General features: G+C 45.1%; 1 protein-coding gene across 2 annotated transcripts in view; it reads right to left on the bottom strand.

The window, feature by feature from the left end:
• SCARA5 (scavenger receptor class A member 5) overlaps positions 1 to 13,890 on the bottom strand; it is a 114,956-nt gene that overhangs the window by 84,262 nt on the left and 16,804 nt on the right. The gene's annotated exons all lie outside the window — the stretch shown is intronic.

Below are 13,890 nucleotides of genomic sequence, written 5' to 3'. Positions count from 1 at the left end.
TTAAGAGAAGCCAGAAGCGATTTTGAGAAATCTCCTATTGTTTTAGTGTTGACAAAGAATTTTTTTTTAAAAAAGACAAAAAGCAAAAAACACTGGGAAGTGTAAACAAAACACATTTGCATGCCAGATCTGACCACCAGTTTGCAACCTGGGTTTAGATTTCCAGAAAAACATACTAACTTCATCCTGGGCAACTACACAAGGCTCAGCAGCTTCTGGCCAAAATGCAACAGCAAAATATCAGCGCTCTACCGGACCTTATGGATCCAGCCCCTTCAGTTTGCAGATAAAGGACGTCAAATGTTAGCCGCAAACCCTGGGTGAGGCCCCAGGTGCACTAACTCCTGGTCATATTTCAGCAGGATTTCTCCTTCAAGGCAGCCTTCTCAGATGGCCCGTGCAGAGGCCAGGAAATTCACTAATGTCATTCGCCGTGTCAAGTGACAGTGGAAAGGAAGGGAAGCTCTCCCACCCTGACCTCCAGCAGGACAGGTAAAAATCGATAGAGGGCATTTTTTCAAAAGATGCATGCCCCTATTATGCTTATTCTCCATCTCCTGCAAGTGATAGCATGGCTCAATGGAGTGTGTCGCACATGGAGGAAGGTGTGGGAGCAGAAAAAGGTTGACAATAGATGTTGAAATAATTGATATTCAGAAATGTTTTTAAAGATGGTGTGATGTTTGTAATCCTTCGTAACTTTGCATTTGCAAGGGGGGTACTTCAGGGGCTACTTATTACCTCTCAGGTATCATTACCACCTCCAGGAGGTTTGGTCACCACGAGGGAAATGGTGGTGACCACACTGGTGCCCCGGCTCCCAAGAGTTATTGGTAATTGAGAAATATTTTCCTACTCATTTACTCCATTTTATTGAAAATACTGCTAGTAAAACAGCTAAGTTGAACTATTACGTAGTATTTCTATGAAACATTGGGTACAATTTGGAGCAAGTTGTCAAGAAATACAAATTCAATTATCATTTTCATCAACCCTTAAATGTTAGCAAATTTTGAAGAGTTAACCTGATTTTCCATTGACTTGTGCAGAGTACATCTTTCTAACTCACCCTAAATCTTGTTTTCCAGGATTTTCCATCCCTTTCCACACACTAAGATCTATAATTTGTTTTGCTCCTAAAGATGTAGGCTTCTTGTAGCATTTCATCTTTTTTTTTCTTGTTTTTTCCTTATGAGAGCTGCTGGCTGTCTGGTTGCAACTTATTAGAAAAAAGTCTGTTTTCCTTGAGAGTCAGAACAGTAGGCATAGCACTGCATTTATACAAATATGAGCCATCATTATCATGCTGGTTGTTCCTGCTCTCCTGCTCTAAGCCCTGCTTTCTCTTTAGGAGATGATGAAAATGATGGCAGACTAACAGCTGGGAGGGCTCAGAAGACACCCCTGCTGAAATGCGATTATCCTTATGTTTATCCCAAATCAATCTTGGCTTCTCCACTAATTGGCTTGTTTGACACTCTTCTTATTTCCCTTGAAGATTTAATTGAGTTCAAACATATTCTGTTAACTGTTCCAGTTTCAGTGGAATCTTTTATTTCTGGTTCACTATAACAAATTGTTTTCTCAAAAAAAAAGTTGATGTAATTTTTTTGCATCTAACTTTTTTATTGAGGCACAACAAGGCGTTATAACATGCCTGAACTCGAGGCAGCCAGTTTAGTAAACTGAACGTTAATACCGTGAGGATCAAGTGCAAACCACATCCACTCACAGCTTGACTTTCAAGGCTACGTCACAATTTATAAGGTGCCAGATTAGTGCTAATTGTCGTTCAGCTTGAAATTTTTTATCTTGGGGAAGAAACCAAAAAAAATAAGGATGTCTTCCTTCCTCTAGGAGTGAAAACATTTTCCTAAACCAATCAGTCACAAGGTCAAGGACTCTTCTTCCTTTAATCCCACTAATTAGAACACCATCCTTTTATTGTTATTATTATTATTATTGTTATTAAGGTCATAATAGTTTACAGCAATGTGAAATTTCAGTTGTTCATTATTTGTCTGTAACCATGTAAGTGCTCCCTCTGTGCCCATCCCCCAACCCCCTTCACCCTGGTAACCTGAATGACATGTCCTCTTTGTCCATGTGTTTGCTTATCTTCCATATATGAGTGAAATCATACAGTGTTTGCCTTTCTCTTCGCTTAACATAATACCTTCAAGGTCCATCCATGTAGTTGCAAATGGGATGATTTTGTCTTTTTTTATAGCTGAGTAGTATTCCACTGTGTATACATACCACATCTTCTTTATCCAATCACCAGTTGATGCGCACTTGTGTTTCTTCCACATCTTGGCTATTGCGAATAATGCTGCAATGAACATAGGGGTGCATAAGTCTCTTTGAATTTCAAGTTCTTTGATTTCAAGTTCTTTGGATAAATACCCAGTGGTGGGATTTTTAATTTTTGAGAAATCTCCATACTGTTTTCCATAGTGGCTGTACCAGTTTGCATTCCCACCAGCAGTGTATAAGGGTTCCCTTTTCTCCACACCCTCTCCAACATTTGCTATTTTTTGTCTTGGTGATTATAGTCATTTTAATGGGTGTAAGGTGATATCTTAGTGTAGTTTTGATTTGCATTTCCCTGATGATTAGTGACGTTGAACATCTTTTCTTGTGTCTATTGGCCATCTTATATCTTCTTTGGAATAATGTCTGTTCATATCCTCTGCACATTTTTTGGTTGGGTTGTTGGTTTTGTCGTTGTTCAGTTGTGTGAGTTCTTTATGTATTTTGGAGATTAACCCCTTGTCAGATATATGATTTGCAAATATTTTCTCCCAATTGGTGGGTTGTCTTTTTGTTTTGATCCTGGTTTCCTTCGCTTTGCAGAAGCTCTTTAGTCTGATGAAGTCTCACTTGTTTATTTTTTCTTTTTTTCCCTTGCCGGAATAGATGTTGCATTCAAAAAGATTCTTTTAAGATTCATATCAAAGATTGTACTACCTATATTTTCTTTTAGAAGTTTTATGGTTTCAGGTATTACTTTCAAGTCTCTGATCCATTTTGAGTTTATTTTTGTGTGTGGCATGAGATAATGGTCTACTTTCATTCTTTTGCATGTGGCTGTCCTGTTTTCACAACACCATTTATTGAAGAGACTTTTCTTTCTCCATTGTATGTTCTTAGCTCCTTTGTCAAAGATTAACTGTCTGTAGATGTGTGGCTTTAATTCCGGGCTTTCAATTCTGTTCCCTTGATCTGTGTGCTTGTTTTTGTACCAGTACCATGCTATTTTGATTACTGTAGTTTTGTAGTACATTTTGAAGTCAGGGATTGTGATGCCTCCAGCTTTGTAAAACACCATCCTTTTATTGTCAATTCTGTACTGACTTTCAGTCTTGGCAGAATAGGAGGAGGAAATCACACAGCCAACAATGCTGCTCACTTGAACCTTGCCTGTGTTGTTGGCATGTGTGTTGCTAGTTCACCGTGAGAGCAGGGCAAACTGCCATCTCATAGCTCTATTTCGTCCCTTCCCCTCTACCTGAGGCTTCTGTTCAATGGCAAGCACCCCCTGGTGACAGGTCCCTTCATCAACTAACACACACGACATAGACCTTCCTCTGAGATAGCTCAGTTCTTTTAGCAAGACTAGATTACTTTGTACATTAAACAAAATCCACTCTAAATACAGCACAATAAGGGTTTCTAATAGAGGTTTTCCACAAATGCTTAGACAAGCAGAACATGAATGGTTCTGGCAAGATGGCTAGAGAATACGATTGTAAGGGGAAAGAAGAAAATTTAGGGGAAAGACACGTTACTAAGTCTGCCTCAAACACATTTATTGACTTTTTAATTTAGCGTGGCAGCAGCATGTTAGCTGGGTAAACATTCAAATTATTTAGGCTTGGTGGAAGATCAAAAACACTCCAAGATGATACAATCAGCAAAGCCAGGGCAAAAAGTATGCTCATTTATTTGTTAAAAAAAAAAAAGTAAAAGAATGAGCTATCAAGCCATGAAAAGACATGAAGGAAACTTAAATGTATATTACTAAGTAAAAGAAGCCAATCTGAACGGCTACACGCTGTATGATTCCTGCTGTATGACATTCTGGAAAAGGCAGAACTGTGAAGACGGTAACAGATCAGTGGTTGGGAGTGGGGAGGGATGGCTAGGCGGAGCACAGAGGATTTCAGGGCAGTGAAACTACTCCGTATGATACTATAATGGTGGATTCAGGTCATTGCACGTTTGTCCAAACCCACAGAATGTGCACCACCAAGAGGGAACCCTAACAGACTACAGACTTTGGGTGTCAATGTAGGTTTATCAGTTGTAACAAATGTACACTGTGGTGCGAGATGTTGATAACGAGGGAGGCCATGGGTGTATGGAGGCAGGGAGAATATGGGAACTCTCTGTACTTTCCACTTAATTTTGCTGTAAATCTAAAACTGCTCTAAAGAATAAAGTCTATTAAAAAAAAAAGTAGAGGCTTTAACTATGGATTGTTGGGGTAAAAACTTTAATAGACATTTGTTGAATACCCACTGTCCATTGCCCTACTGTGGTAGCCAGCCTTTAAGATGGCCCTGGAGGATCCCTGCCCCCTATATAGCCTCCCTTTGCATTGTACCAGGATTGGTTTGTGTGACCAGTAGAATATGGCAGAAGTGATGGTGTGTCACTTCTGAGATCAGACGAAAGACACTGTAGCTTCCTTCTTGCTCGTTCTTCCTCTCTCTCGGGACACTCATTTGAGGCATAGCCAGCCACTATGTCATGAACACTCTATGGAGAGGCTACAGGGTAGGGAACTGAGCCCTTCAGCCAACAGCCACGTGAGTGAGCTTGGAAGCAGATCCTCCACCCAAACCAAGACTTCAGATGACTACACCCTGCTGAGATCTTGACAGCAGTCTCATGGGAGACCCTGAGCCAGAAGTGCTCAGCTAAGCTGCTCCCAGACTCCTGCCAGATTGTATTATACAGAAACATATTTCTGAGCAAAATTTTGATCTGAAAAAAAATAAAATCTTAGCTTTCCTTGCACACTCACGGCATCCTCAGAAACTGGGTAAGATAATACATTTTTGTAGTTTTAAGATGCTAAGTTTTGGAGTGATTTGTTATACAGCAATAGATACTTAACATACTTTTGACAGACACTGGGAAATGCAAAGCTAACAAGCTGCAGGAGGGAGAGGCTTTGTCAGCACTGCTCACCTCCAACGCCCCAGTTCCTAGACCACTGCCTGGTGCACAGTAGGCACTCAGAAAACATTTGTTGACTGAGAGATGAAAATAAGGCCACTGCCCTTCAGAGGCTCCCACCTGAGGGGAAGAAAAGATGTAAACACGTAACTATTAGGCAGGTTTGAAGGAGTTGGTGTGTAGGAGAGAGATGGCACAAGCCAAGCATTGCATTGCAGGGGCAGTGGTCCACTCTGTGACAGGAGGTAGTCCCAGAGTCTGCACGGAGGAGGCTGTAACTCAGCAGGGCCTCGAAGCACAGGCCTCTCTAGATGGGCTGAAATCCATTGTCTTTCTCTTCAGCTTAATCCTCCAATTTACAGCTATTATAAATTTGAAAACTGTGACTTCAAGAAGAAAACATTCTTCCTCCATGTGAGCGCAGCTCTGAAGAAAGTACCAGACAAAGCTGTTATTTATTAAACAAAGTTGTTGTTTGCAGACATGGTCACACACAAGGCCAAATAGATGGGAAAATGGCACACCAAAAAACAAAAAAGAAAAATAACTCTTTCAAGATTTAAGAGAATCAGGAGAAAGGTTTTCCATGTTGCAGTGGCTTCCAGAAATGAGGGTGGCATCTCAGGACATCAGGAAGTCAAGGGAAGGGGACTTGAGAGGCCTGGAGACAGCAAGGCCAGTGTCTCTAACAGCAAATAGAAACTAAAAATTAACACAGTGACGTGAAGAACAGCCCTGAATGCCAGGCCAGGAGATGCTGTTTATCTCAGCATGGAGCACATGGCTTCCTGCTGGTGGGCTGGAAGCAGTCAGATAGTTTCCCCCATCTAGACATCCCACCTGCTCAATTCGCCTGCACAATTTTGCCCTAGCTGAGTACCCCAGGGCTATTTTTTTTAACTTAAAATTGAGAAGGAAATTTTATATCATCATCATAAGTGGAAAATTAGTATCTTCCTATTACACATCAAAATAAACACCTAACTATTAAAATAACAAATTTGCACCTGCGTATCACAGTCATCTTGAATACCACTGTATAGTATATAGCCACTTTCTGAGAAACACTGACTTTAGTGAAAGTAATTAAATCACAGTTCAATGACAAATTACAAGAAAAACGTTCATGCACTCCAAGGAGATTTCATTTATAGAGAAGCAAAATCAAACGTTTTAGATGTTCAAGATCAAGAATAGTCTAGAGGGGCAGGCCCGGTGGTGCAGCAGTTAAGTTCGTGCGTTCTGCTTCTTGGCGGCCCGGGGTTCGCCAGTTCAGATCCTGGGTGCGGACATTGGCACACCATGCTGTGGTAGGCGTCCCCCATATAAAGTAGAGGAAGATGAGCACAGATGTTAGCTCAGGGCCAGGCTTCCTCAGCAAAAAAGAGGAGGATTGGCAGTAGTTAGCTCAAGGCTAATCTTCCTCGAATAAATAAATAAATAAATAAATAAATAAATAAGAATATTCTAGAAAGTTGAACATTAAGGATTAAGTGCCACTGAAAGAACCAGGTCAGAACCTTGCACATATCGCTAGCACTAACCTCCTTATCCACAATTGTCTATTTACATTTCTGTCTGCCCCACTTGTCTAACAGGTCCTCTGGGGCAGGGCGAGTTTCTTTGCAAGAACAAAGACATATGTAAGGCATTTATTTTTGCTGCAAAGATCATCTCTTACATTTGCCTTGTGAAAATAGTTGACACATTTTTGTTGGCTGTAAAAACATATTTTTGAGCAAAATTTTCATCTGAAAAAATAAACAAAATGTTGGCTTTCTTTGCTCACCCATGACTTCGGATTGCTACTTAGCGCACGGAGAGGTAAACTGTGGGGCAGTTCACCGGGACTGAACTGCCACTTGAGTCCTGGCCGAGTAGTATAATCACGCACGGAACTTCTTAGACATCCTGAGGCCTGAGCCCCACCCCCGGACGTTCTGATTCAATAATGAAATCTCACGCATCTATGGCACAGAGGTGCACAGCCCTGGAGTAAGCCATTTGTCATAGCAAAAGAGAATGTGAAGACACATTGTTGGAAAATCAATGAAAAGTCTTACTATTATAAGAGCTTGGTTGTTTTTTTTTAACTTTGATTTTTTTTTCTGCTTTATTTCCCCAAACCCCACCTGTACACAGTTGTATATCTTAGTTGCAGGTCCTTCTAGTTGTGGGATGTGGGACGCCACCTCAATGTGGCCTGATGAGCGGTGCCATGTCCGCACCCAGGATCTGAACCCTGGGCCGCCGCAGCGGAGTGCACTAACTTAACCACTCGGCCACGGAGCCGGCCCCAAACTTTGATTTTTTTTTAATAGGACACATTCAAAATGAGGTTATCTCAAACTATTTTATTATTCTCAGCAGTTAAAATTGTGAAGGATTCCTTTTGATCATGAGAACGAGAGTACTCCCTAAAGAGCTTTTGCTAAAATACTCTCCGCTGAGGGTGGGGAGGTACTTGGAAGCAAGGATTAAAGAACAGGAAGGAAAGTTCATGTGAAAACCACTCAGCTCCTGACCGTCGAGCCAAGGATGAGTCGGGAGACGGTCCCCCAAGGTCAGTGCCACACTCCGGTGGCAGCCCCAGAATCTCTGCATCGACTCTCTCAGGAGGAAGAGCATGGGTGTGGGCTCTGCGGAGGAAAGGTCAAAGCCCGCCTCTGTCACACGCTGACTGTCAGACCACGGGCAAGCATTCTGAGCTATCCGCTTCATCGAGTTAGCCTTTCTTTGAAAACCTAATTTTTCATTTTCTTAATCATAATTCTAGAGCATTTAGGGAATTATCTGTTGGAATTTATTTTCCTCCCATTAAAAAAAGTACTCCCTAATTGCATCTGATAAAGGTGGATATTTACTTGTTTCCAAAGAACCTGGGTCTAAACAACATAAGAAACAAGATGCAATGATTCTATTGTCACCTAATTGAGTTTACCAACAACAAACAGTCATTTCTTTCTGTTCTCTTTGGTCCCAGAGTTCATAAACAGCAGGTGGAGATAAGGTTTTATTGCCGGGAGGGACCTCAGCGCTCATCGCCTCCAAGGATCTTCATTAAACCACCCAAGACTGATTTCATCATCCTCAGTCTGGCTACTCACTCCTCACATTGTTCATTGTAATAAGCAGCCCCAAATAACCTCTGTCTTTGAAGCCGCCATCTCTTTCTGGCTTTAATGGAGACCTCTGTTTACTTTCCCTCAATAAAGAGAAGAGGAGAGTGTGAGGTAGGGACCTGCAGAGGAGGCCCACCCACCTGCAGTTTCATCTCACCTGAGTCTGGGAGAGTCCCGAACCACCAACTGGCATACAGTGAACACCAATCACCTCTACCCTGTGGGACCACAGACCTGAGTCCTCCAGGCAGAGGGGCCAGTGAGGGTGCCAGGCAAAGAAGACTATGGTCATCTGCATGATCAGATGAGTCTGACCCTTTAAGATCCATTTCTAAGAAAGGGAGAGTGGGTGGAAGGAGGGACGGCCAGAGCTAATTCGATTTAGATGTTATGATGACCTGGGACAGTTTCTCCTAGTACTTCTAAAGATATCTTGTAATTTTGGAACTTCTTTGCGAAATTTGTTATTTTTCCTAAGCCCTATCTATTTCCCAAGTTACTCTGCAAAATCCTTGAAAACAATCAGGGGCTTGTGTGCTTATTTTCAGCTGGAGGAGGAAGGGACTCTGGCTGGTGTGCATATTATTTGGCAGCTGGGGCTGAGGGATGGAGAGAGAAAGCCAGGTGGGAGGGGAGACAAGGGCGGTCAAGGTGAGCTGGCCCATCACTGAGACCTGGGAGGCAGGAAGGAGCCAAGGAGTCCCCAGGAAGAAGAAGTGGTGGCAGGGGCTGGTGGAAGATGCCCAACTCGTGCCCAAAATGGGCAGCACACAGATTGGAAGAAATGTTGTCTCAGTGCAGGGAGACCAAACAATAGCAGGCTCAGGATTCTGCTTAAATTCAGGCCAAAGACCCTCCTCCTCCAGGGGAGGAGTGGCCCTAGATCCCTCTCAAAAAGATTCCCAATTTCTTTCCTGGCCCTGTCAGAGGAAATAAATCATCTGACGATGTGTTTGCAATGTGGAAGCCAGGGCCCAGCTATTTTCATTTTTAAATTACTACTCTTTCCAGGCCACTAGTGCAGCTTTCCTCCCGTCTCCTGGTCTGCCTTGGTTTGATGAATTGGTCTATCTGAGGGGCAGCACTGGATAAGTTTAACACCCCCTCTCTGACTCCCCCAACTTCCACCTCCAACTCAGTTGGAAGGGCCATCTGGGTATCTGGTTTTGAAGACAGGAAGGCTAAGATCCCAACCCATGCCGTCTGTACAGGACTGAGCTGGAAGTGTCCCTGAAGCCCACAGGCTCACAGCCCCCGGCTCTGTGGCTTCTGCACAGAAAGCAGAGCAGGCGGAGCCACAGAAGGGAGTTCTGTGGATCTGAGAGAAGATGATGGACCTCTGTCACCTGGTAAGGCCTGGAACCAACAGCTATCTTGTATAGAGCTTTGTTGGGAAATTGTGGCCAATGATGGTGTAGTTACTAACATGAATAGAATTGTGCCCACAAATCAATTAACAAAATACAGATTTGTTGAGGGTAAGCTCCCAGAGAGCAGGGTTCATGATTCACCTCTGGATCCCAGGTCCTGGCATATAGCAGGTGCTCAATTAACATCTGTAGGCTGTTTGTAGGTAAATGAGACTAATAAACTAAACACAAATTTACTGGCCACTGCAAGCCATTGTTCAGGCTTTGTAATAACCACGTTTTCTTTCTTTCTTTCTTTCTTTCTTTCTTTCTTTTTTGATGAGGAAGATTGGCCCTGGGCTAACATCCATTGCCAATCTGCCTCTATTTTGTATGTGTGACACTGCCACAGCATGGCTTGATGAGCGGTGTGTAGGTCCACGCCTGGGATCTGAACCTGTGAACCCCAGGCTGCCAAAGCAGAGAGCGCAAATTTAACCACTACACCACTGGGTTGGCCCATAACCACATATTCTAGTCTGTATTTGATGCTTCAACATCTTGAGGGCTTGCTGACTCTGGAGAGATTGACCCTCCCAGGGTAGCCAATTCCTAGAGATACTAAAGGACTCTCCCACAAGCAAGACTTTCCTATGCAAACCAACCTATCCAGAGCCAGTACCCCACACCCCTTTATCAGTTCTCACACTCTGGCCACTATCCACCCACCCTAATCACCCTAGAGCCAGGTACCCATGCTCCAGAGCCCATGAAATTACTCAAGCTATTGAATCCTAAGACCGTTCACCCTGCCTCGTCCATTCCTTCCCTTGAAAACCACAATAAAGACCCTTGCCCACATTTCCCCTCACCCCCTCTGTCTCCTGACCTGCCCTGGTGCTTGCCCATGTGCTCCCAACACCCCCCTGCCCAGGGTATGCACTGCGTGCTCTCTCCTTTTGGGAACTGTAAACAACAAACTATCTTCTCAATGGCAGTCATCTCTGCTCTGTTGGCCTCAGCACACCTGGATAATAATAAAACCTACATTTTAAAACAGCTTTGGAATCTCCAACAATGCAACACGACAGAATAACAGCTGTCACTTCCCAAGCACCTATTCTGGCCGAGCACTTAGATACACTAATTCTATTAACTCAACAACAATCATGAAGACAGGTATTATTACTCCTGTTCGGTAGACAATAAAGATGAGCCTCAGAGAGGTTAGGTGATTTGCCCAAGGCAAGTGGCAGAGCTGGGGTTTTTCAGCCTTGCAGAAAGGAGGGAATGTGAGGTCTAGAGAAGAGACACAGTTGCGTGTGGTGGAGAAGTCAGGGGAAGAAATATAACAAGGACAGTTCACTCAGCACCCGTTTCTTGGGCAAGATGACTGGTTAAGAGGGCTGGCTTCCAGATTCCACCTCCACCGCCCATCCAGCCCAGCCAGGTGAAGGGCAGCTCTCTCTCCTTCAGGCAGCCTGTCCCAAGACCAATGATAGAGCATCCTGGAGAGGACCACTGCTTCGGGTAGGCCCCAGGGAGAACCCCGGCGCTGTTTGCTTTATCATTGCCTTTTCCCAAGACAGGAACTGCAGCCAGGGAGCATGAGATCCGAAACATCCTTCTCTTAACCACTCAATTTACCTTTGTATCCAGGGGCTGCTCCGTTTCTGGGTTTCCTTAGGAGATGGATTTTTGCCCAATCTAGGACCTAAACTTGCTACAAATAAGACTTTGGAGCTTTGAAAACTTATCTAGACAGAGAGTAGCAAGAACAACCATTTTTATATTCCTGATCACAAAACAGAACTCCTTTACCAAGAGGGGCATTCGCAGAAACGGGGGAAGGGCACACCCAACAAGCCCAGGGTGCAGGGGCTGCGCTGGGCATCCACAAGGCAGTCAGGCTCACATCCACTTGCTGGCAAGACAGGGCCTTTCATACCTGCAGTCTGTCCACACTCTTCAGGGACCCCAACATAAACCTACATGTTAAAGACAGCTCCCCTTGGTCATACTTAAGACATTACATTTACATTTTAATAGATGCCCTTAGGTCAGGGTTGGGGAATCATCAAAATGCTGGAGGGAAGAAATGAATTCCTCCATTTGGCTGAATATACAGAGGTCCAAATGGATTGGGAGAACCAAGATGCCAAGATAAAATTTGCCGGGCAAGGGGACCAGGTCAAGCTCACTTTTACTCATGGACAAATTATGAGGTTACTTTCAAACAGAGACCCTTCGAAGAGTGAACGGTGCTCTATGAATCAACACGCAGGGAGAGGGGTCATAAAGCAAGGTGGCTCCTGCCAACCGGAAGCACGGCCTTCCTTGAGAAGTTTGTCCTCAGTTTCTCCTGCCCTCATTCATCCTCTTCAATCTGCCCCCTTCCGGTCTCCAGTATGTTCTATCTTCCTAGTCCCTCCACCATCAGTCCCTGTGCTCCCCAAGATGACCCTTGCATGACAGAAACAGACCCATACTGAGGTGCAGGAGAGGAGGCTAGCAGCAGGCCCCCTCACAGCCTCCCCTATCAACAGGGTTTTCTGTTGATAGACAGATGAGGCTTCTTCCGTCCACTATGAACGTCTTGGGTAATCTTGACTTGAACTGAAGCTCGAGCTAGAGAGGAGGGAATGGGATGGCAGCAGGGAGCAGGCAGCCTTCAGGATGCTGTGCAGAAGGCTGGGACCACCACAAGCCCCCATCAGCTGGTGGCTGGGCTTTCCCATTAACCAGCAACCACGCGCGCAGGGGTGGGGCCAGGCCAGCCCCACTCTGCCTAGGCCCCTCTCCCCAGTGTGTTTAGATCTTCAAACCCAACAGCTGAACTCTGCCTATGCAGGTTTGACTCCAGGCCAGAAGTCCCAGGAGTGAGCAGGGGCAGGAGCACCGGGAAGGCAGGGCATTTCTCTGACCTGAAGGCCATAGAGGTTAGTGTCCCAGCTTCCCTCAGAAGCCATTTAAGACCCTGCCATTGTGCTCTTGTTCAAAGCTATTTGAATTTATATCTATTTCCTGCCAGCAGCACCTCTCAGAATAATTCATTCCGTCTGTCCCTTGCATTTTAGCCATTTATTCCTACAGCCCCACCCTAGCTTCATCATCCCCGGAAGGTCTCGACCCCTGAAACCCTAAACTCCAGGAATCCACCCTTCTGGCCCCTTGCCGCCCCCAGCCGGCTCTTGATTGTACAGGGTCTCCAGGGCCTGGAACCCGAGCTAGGGTGAGCTGTGCTGAGGGGTGGGGTTTAAGGACCAGGCATGTGTGGATTTGAATCCAGGCTCTGCCTCTGACTAGCCAGGCAACCTTGGGCAATTTACTGCACCTAAGACTTCCTCTTCACAATGACAAACTGGGACTAATAACATATACTGAGGTCTAATGGAGACAATTTACTGAAGCCCTGGGCACAGTGCCTGCCAGTGCCACACGCTCCAGTAGGGGGAGCCCTGTATTATCATCACTTCTGTTAGAATCACTTCCTACCAACCCTGTCATCCCTCCCACCACCCTCCTGGCCTCCACAACAGCCGAAATGAACTCCAGAGCCCCTCGGCTGTAGGACAGGGATCCTTCTCCCCTGGCCCCCACACACCACTGTCAGGGGTGGGGGTGTCCTAGGACTCATTGTGCTCCTGGCAAGACCCCTGTCACAAACACTCAGCCTCGCCATCAGTTTCTGCCCCAAGACCAGCATGATCAACCTCACTGAGTCCTTGGTCCTGGCTTATATCAGCCCCACAGAAACCCCAGGACCCCCAGGACCCCTCATCACCTACTACAAGCCCCAAACAGCCTTGTTCATCCTCCTTTGACCCCATCTCCCTCCCCAACTGCCAAAACCTTTCCATGGTGGACCCTGGACCTCTCAGCGGGTCCTCCACAGAATCCCTGATTTCTTCTGCCTCTGCTCAGAACATTTCTTTTACTTTCTTGTTCTAACTGAAATCTGCTTCCCTTGTCTTCTCAAATGTGGATTTCTCTCTCCTACTCTCATACAACTAGCCTTAGGGTGCCATAGGTGTTTTTCTTTGCTCCTCATTGCTACTTCCAGAACTTTCTCTCTCTCTTCTCCCTAAAATCCCTAGCTTGGACTCTCACATCATAAGACTGCACACTTCTCCTCGTTGCTAAGGGGACGACTGCTCACCCCTCCCCTCTCGGGGCTCACCCTCGCTCTCTCTCAAGCTCCAGTTCCAACTCTTCCTGGCTTCCCCTCCTCT

Source organism: Equus asinus, chromosome 3 (assembly GCF_041296235.1).
Source record: "Equus asinus isolate D_3611 breed Donkey chromosome 3, EquAss-T2T_v2, whole genome shotgun sequence".
Lineage (NCBI taxonomy): Eukaryota > Metazoa > Chordata > Mammalia > Perissodactyla > Equidae > Equus > Equus asinus.
This window is presented reverse-complemented; position numbering and strand designations above follow the sequence as displayed.